Genomic DNA, 7,145 nt, shown 5'->3' with positions numbered 1-7,145 from the left:
ACAGAGATGAAAGATTGATATACAGAGATCTACCAATCACACTTGTTTGAGTTGCTTTTCTTTTGGGTCAGCCTTCGGATCTGGTTATGCCTTTGGAAAGCCTAAGTCTGCTCCAAATGCTGGATTGCACTTCAGCACCCAGTGTTGTTGCTGGGGAGCGGTGACTTTCCCCACAGCAGATGGAGCACTCATGTGACACTCCGTACACTATGTATCATCTATTTACATCTTTTTTTACATTAGCAACAGATGGCTTGGCATAATTATATTTTTTAAATTAGAGGGAATATGTATCTAAAACTTCACACATTTACTAGAGACTATGGTTTTTACTTCTGCAGCACCAATGCCAAGGTCTTTAAGTGGAAGGACCTCCCTTACCCTTCCAACGCCTTCCCTGAAGAGTTGTCACACTAAACATGCAGGTAGATACAGCAGAAGGAAGCAAGCAGAAACGCCCCCAGTCATGAAAAGAGGAGAGGAAAAGGCAGCTTGGAAGGAAGCAAGATAAAAGGGAGAAGAAACAGACTTATGGGCAGTAGCAGGAGGGAAGGAGAAGAAGAGAAGCAGTAGTGCTGACAAACTATAGCTTCAAAAGCTAATTGAGCTCAAGTCCTACAAAAGCATAACCTTGCTTCAGAAATATAAAACCTAGCAAAAGATGAATTCAGCAGTTGGTTTCTTCATGTCCCTTTTTTGGCATATAAGGCTGTAAGCATGGGGTCTCTCATACTGAATTTTTCTCAGGAAATATGAGACTTGTGAAGAAGGATTAATGTAAACAAGGACTTTTTCATGCTCATGTGACTCCCAAAGCTGGGGCTGTAAGCAGGATGCCAGGTTGGCTTGATTTAGCAGTGCTGATGCTGTCAGAAGAAAAGAAGAGGCACTTATTAAGGCTATGAGAAGAGATACAGGGTAGATCAAGAACAGCCAAGATACTGAAACGTCTTTATCAGACTACATTTGCCTGGAAAGTAAAATATCTTTGAACGATGAGGGATGAAATACATCCTCAAAATTGCCAAATGAATCATCATCCTTGTGCACAGAGTCAAACCTTGTGAACTGGCAATGTGCAAAGCTGCTGCCTTTTGTTGGGAAATGGCTGGGCTTGGTGGGAGAGGGCTGTCGGAAAAGGGCAGGAAAATGCAACTGGGACACGGGGTTTAATCTGCATTCCTTACTGCAAAGGGCCGTATCAGAGGGAAAGGAGTCATCCATGGGGGAGCACATCTGTCCACAACCTCATTATTGCCATAGAAGTGTCCATAGGTAAGTATATGATCTTTCTGGTGCCAATAGGAGGAATTAGACTACAGCTTTGGGTGGAAAATAGTTTTGATTGCAACTGTCCCTGTGAAACATCTCTTGGGAAATGGCCCATGGGCAATACCAAGATCTGCAAACAGAGCCTTGGGCAAAGGCTGTGGTACCCCTTGGCCAGTGACCAGTGGGCTCTGTGTTTATAACTAGGTCTTTTCCAGCTCAGGCATGTACACCTGCTGTCTGAGATGTCGTTCTTTTGCTAGATTATTTCGACCCATGGACCTTTGCTGCAGATATCAGATGATGTGCCTATTGATTCTTGCTTGGTGTTTCTCAGCAAGCAAACATGGTATGGTGGGTGGATGCAAAGCTAGTTTACATTTTTACGCTACTTTTACTCCTCTGTAAATCCTACTCAGTAATGACTAATCCCCAAGTTGATTCCCCTTTCCCATTCGGATTATTTTATTTTTGCTGAATTTTGGTACTTGATAAAGTTTAACCCTTTAGGGTCTTCCTATTGTGATTTTTCACGTTATATGGAGAAGTGTCTCACTCTAAGGCAGTGCCCCAAAGGAGATTAAAGAACACATGCCTTCCAAGCAAGCATAAATACTTAAGGAAAATGTACAGAAAGAGCAGATTGAAAAAGAAACTATGGCAGATACCTACAAGGAGTCAGGTGAGAGATCTGTTTACAGGTGTACTGTCCAGAGGAGCCCACCTGTCGGGTGTCCATTCCTGAATCTTCCCGTAATATCAGGAACAGCTTGGGCGATTCTGTCTTTTTTTACCTGCCATCGTCTTTATCAAGATCAACACTCCCTAGGAATCACTGGATAGTGACTGGCTGAAGCAAGCAGAACAGAAGAACAGAAGCAAGCTCACGTTAAGCTTCTCTGAAAAAGGTTGTGCAACCAATTCATTCCTGCTGGGCTCCAGTCACCCTGTCTGCAGCAGCTCAAAGAAGCAACAGACACCCTGAGAAGCCAGGTGGTCCTCAAAAAGTTGGAGAGCCCTGCAGACACATCAAGGAGCACAGTGTGGGGACAACCCCACCAACTCACAGGGGTGCAGGGCTAGCTGCCACCTCTAGCTCAGCCCTGGCCCCAGGGATTGGCTTTCCTCTCCAGCATACAGTGAAGCTGCTCTGCAGTCCTGAGGGAACAGTGGGGGACATCTTGCCTTGCTGCAGCTCCCCTCCATTCGTTCACTGATGCTGAGGGTCAATGCCCAGGCTGCAGCTGCATCCTGGCCTTGCTTTTTGTCTGCCTCATACCCCTCATGGTGCCATTATGGACCTCTGTTAGGATCTGGTCTCACTAACCCTCATACCTTACTGGGGGTTGTTGCTAAGGGATATCCCAGCCAGCTGGTGGTCCCCTGACCACCCTACTTCCTTCTTCCATTCCTGGCAATGAGACGTCAGCAATCGTGTGGATTATGAGAAGTTTCAGTTAGCCCCTACACCCCTTTGCCCCAGATCTACCACAGCATCTACAGTGCCCTTGTGAGTCACTGAGGCAGCCCACAGTAGAACAGGAGGTAGGACAGGAGAAGTTCTGCTGGGGCTGGGGCAGAGTGGCTAATTCTGCTGCTGATCTAACATCTAAAATTATTATCAATAACCTGTTTCTTCCAAGCAAGGTGAATCAAAATTGAAAATCTGAATCCAGGGAAGGGTTTGCCCAGCAGCTCAGAGTGGGAAATTCACGGGATTTCCAGAGAAGCGGCTTTGTCGGCACCACGTTGCCAGTCCTTGTGGTTTTAATCAAGTGTCTTACGTGGTTGGTTTCTTTCCTAGGGTTCTTGAAGTTGCAATATGATTACTGGATTTTCTCTTCTTCTTTTCGTATTGAGGCAACCTTTGCCTGTGGGAGCTGTGAAAGAAATAATGAGAACAAGAATCCCAGGGGCTCAAAATACCTGTAGGTAAATAAAGGTTAGCACCACAGAGATTATTTTCAAAGCAATGCTTTGTTTTTCATCAAGAAAAGACTTGTACCTGACAACCTCAGTGACAGAGAAAACCAGTCTCTCCAGATGTGACTGAAACTGAATGCAACATCTCCTTAGTACACGGGCTCTTCCCAGGCGCAAACACAGCCTGCCTAACTAGGAGGTCTGTAGGATGCCTTGCTCCTTCTGGTGCTTCTCTCTCCACTTGCAGCTACCAAACCAGGAGGCAATACTAAGGGAAGTTAAAGGTGTAAGGGAAAAGTTTGATGGACTTCAGGTTCTGCATCCTTCTTGGGAAAAGGCAGCAGAGCCAGGATGCCTAGCTCCTTGTATGAACAGGAGGCAGAACCACAGAGCTGTACTAAACTGTCTTCTTCATGTTGCTACACGAGGAATTTGGCCCTTTTACCACAGACATGTCTACCTTCCTTCCTGATGCACAGCCTGTGAGATGCAAGAGCATTAAGTGGCTGGCTGGAAGGGATATTAAGAGGTAAGGTGCAAAGTGTTGTGGTAAGTAAGTGATTCATCAAAATTTGTTCTGTCATCTTCATTCTGGTCCTTACAGAGAACAGGAAGAAAGTAGGAGGGGAATGCACAAAACAGCCAAATCCTGCAAGGAAAAGAGAAATGAAACTAGAGCAGCTTCAGGTCAGGCTGGTTGGATGTTGAAGGCCCTAGATGGGATGAAAACATAAACTGTCATAAACCAGCAAACTGATGAGGCATATTTTGGGTCAACCTGGATTAAACTGATTACCATGACCCTCCTTAGAGCCCACACATAATAGCAACCACATTAGACAGCACCGGCCCCTGGCAACTAGATGATGAAGGCAGGAAGGACAAAAATGTGACCTTCTGCTCTGGAGAGTAAGAACACGTCCCATGGAATGATAGGAAGCCTATCCCTGAAAAAGGAGGTTTACTCAGTAGTACTTGACTGCCCTGTATAAAGTGTGGATTATTTTCAGGTTTTGCTGCATCCCCATCTTGGTAAAAAAAAAATGAGTTTCCAGAATGAAGGCAAAAGGGGGAAGGGGTAGAAAACAATTCTTCACTGTGAAGCACAGCATATGCTAGCGTGAAGCTGAACAGCTTTCCATGAAACATATTCTAGCCAAGCTATTACTATCACCTGATACACCCATGGTTCTCCATTAGTTACCTGCCAGCAATGAGCAATGGACTCAATATTATCAATTATGTTCCTTTCCCCTGTCCTTCTCTCCCACCAATTAATCATCTGTTAATCATGAGAAACAGTCCTCTACTTAGAAAATACCGGACAAACAAGGAGTTTTGCCAATAAAATGGAATATTACAGTAAATAATCATTAAGATGTCCTGAAATAAGGTGTAGCCATATTGTTATCCCACGGATTTTAAGCACTGCTATTTAGCAAAATCTCTGGGAAAAGGTAAGCTGGTCAGGTCTGACAGCTGATGCATACAGGTAATGTGTGTCAGAAACACAATCAACAATAAAGATTTGGTCAGATCAGGCTTCTTTGGTCTCACATCTATTAAGGCCCAGACCAGCTGCCTTGAAAGCAGCCACCTTTTTGTTGTCCTGCCCTTTCCCCCACAGGACTAGCTGTGCAAAAGACAGTCCCGACAGGCATTAGCCTGCCTTAAGAGGCCTCTCAGGAGATGTTCCACAAGATAAAATCCCCTCCCCATTCACTTTGGCAAATTTGCTCTAGTTTAAGTCTCAATTGCTGTCATTCAAGCTCCAGCCATATGCTTTTCTCCAGTCATACCTAATACAGGAAATAGCATGTTTTAACATATTTAGAGACTCAAGTCTTCCTCAGTCTATCCTGTAGTCAAAATCTCAGTTTCTTCTTTATTTCTGGATTTATTTTCTAGTCTTGCCATGATTCTTGTGCCTTCTATCTAGCATTAGCATAAACAAAGAGAGACAAGATATTCGGATATCCTCATACAGAGCCATACAGTCACAATGAGAGCATATTACACAGAAATTTACTTTAAGAGGACCCTTTTTATCACCCCCCAATCTTCCACACCTTTTGATTTCACCTGTTCAATACAGCAGCCCTAACATTTGACATGAAGGTTGCAATAGAAATCCCCATGGCAAGATCTGAGATTATTTAGGCAAGAAAAAAATGTATCCATGATAGACTTTTATGTGGATGCTGACGTGACAAACATCTTACATACGGCAGCACGGTACAGAGCAGGGGCATACCAAGAGGCTGAATCCAAGTTGTAGAATAGGAAATTCACTCCTGCTCTTTTTTCCTGATTTTGCAGCATTATTTATTATTTGGATAGGCTTCTCATGCCCTGATAAAAAAAATCCCTTACAGAGAGCACCTCTACTTAACCACAGTGTCTAATGATGTGCTGTCCACATGAGAAGCAGGACCTCCAGACCTATCTCTGCTCTAAATATCTACAGGTCCCTAAGTTGACTGAATGAAATTCAGCAGCTTCTTCCCCAGTTTAAAAACACAGTACACACAACAGGGAAGAAGGCAACCTACTAGGACGCACCATCTCAAAGAAACAGGCATAGTAAGACTCACTGCTCTGTCTCCATGGAGCAAATCCCATGTAGCTTTCAGTATGGGTGACTAACAGGCAGTTTTCTGTTTGGCTGACAGCTGGAAGCAGAAAATCTACCCAAAACTGCAACTGTACAACAGACCTCCTAAAAATCCATGTCCTTTGTCAGCCTTGGCTGAGGAACTTTCAAGTGTTTAGCTGAGGTTTCCATGGCAAGCACAGGGGCAGCAGGTATAAGAACAAATGTAGTGTATACCCATCAAACTTCCAACCTGATTTAATAGCATCTTACCAAATATACAATTACATGTTTTTCCATAAACACTGAAACTGTGTACCAAAGCAGGCTACAAAGTTAACAAAAGACTTGACTCAACCTGGCAGTGGACTTCCCAGCTATGATTTGTTAGACATTGCTTAGCAGAATGGATCATGTCTTCCTGATGCCCAGGGCCCTTTCATGACATGAATCAAGAAAAGCCCAAGACTGCAGCACAGATGAGCCACATCCAGTTCTTCTGAGCCCAGTCTTCATCCTTCCTGTAAATCTACAAAGACTATTTGTTGTTTGCATACATTCTCATACACCTGGCTTTATGCTTTTGTTTGCTAGAGGATTGTTACGTGAAGGTGCTAACTCATCATCTGTACTGGTTTATCAGCCTGAAAGCTTAGTGCTCATGGATCTGATGGAACTGGTTGGACTGCTTAGGGAAAGATGTCTGATGTACAACACACTTTTGGGACTAAGATCTTAGAAATTTTGTAATCTTTATTATGGCAATCATAAAGATGAAAAACAATGAGTTATCTCTAAACATCCTGAGCACAGACACCAAGACAAAAATCAATCACAACTGCAGGGAAGTTACAGAATCCTAGAAGACAAGGGGGCTAATGTGTATGTGTCAAACACTGACAGCCAGGTAGCTGTGGAGCCAGCCATGGATTGTTGGTGATAACAGGCATGGATTGTTGGTGATAACACACTGAGAAAGAGCAGGATGTGGCTGGAGAGGCCATAAGGAGGTAGGGCAGCACATTTCTGGGACAAACATCCTTGTTCTGGCTCCTGGAGATGAGCACAACACAGCACAGCACAAGTGCAGGGATGAGGCTGAGAAGGGGTCACGGACTGTAAGAGGGGATGGAGACCACCAAAGATCCCCAAAGCCTTCTGACCCATTTCCAGAAAGGTCTAGAGGAATGGACTGCACAGGATTCCTGATTTGCATAGAAAGTGAGAAACTGATCTCCAAGATGGGGGGATTTATCTATAAAAGGCACCCCAACTAAGCCCATGTGTGTGGGCACCCACAGGACACCCCAGCTGGATCAATGCTGGAGGTAAGACTGGTGGTCTCTCTTTCCCTCTCCCT

The sequence above is a fragment of the Aphelocoma coerulescens genome (genome assembly GCF_041296385.1).
Source record: "Aphelocoma coerulescens isolate FSJ_1873_10779 chromosome Z unlocalized genomic scaffold, UR_Acoe_1.0 ChrZ, whole genome shotgun sequence".
Classification (NCBI taxonomy): domain Eukaryota; kingdom Metazoa; phylum Chordata; class Aves; order Passeriformes; family Corvidae; genus Aphelocoma; species Aphelocoma coerulescens.
The sequence above is the reverse complement of the archived record's forward strand: the minus strand, read 5'-3'. Positions refer to the sequence as shown.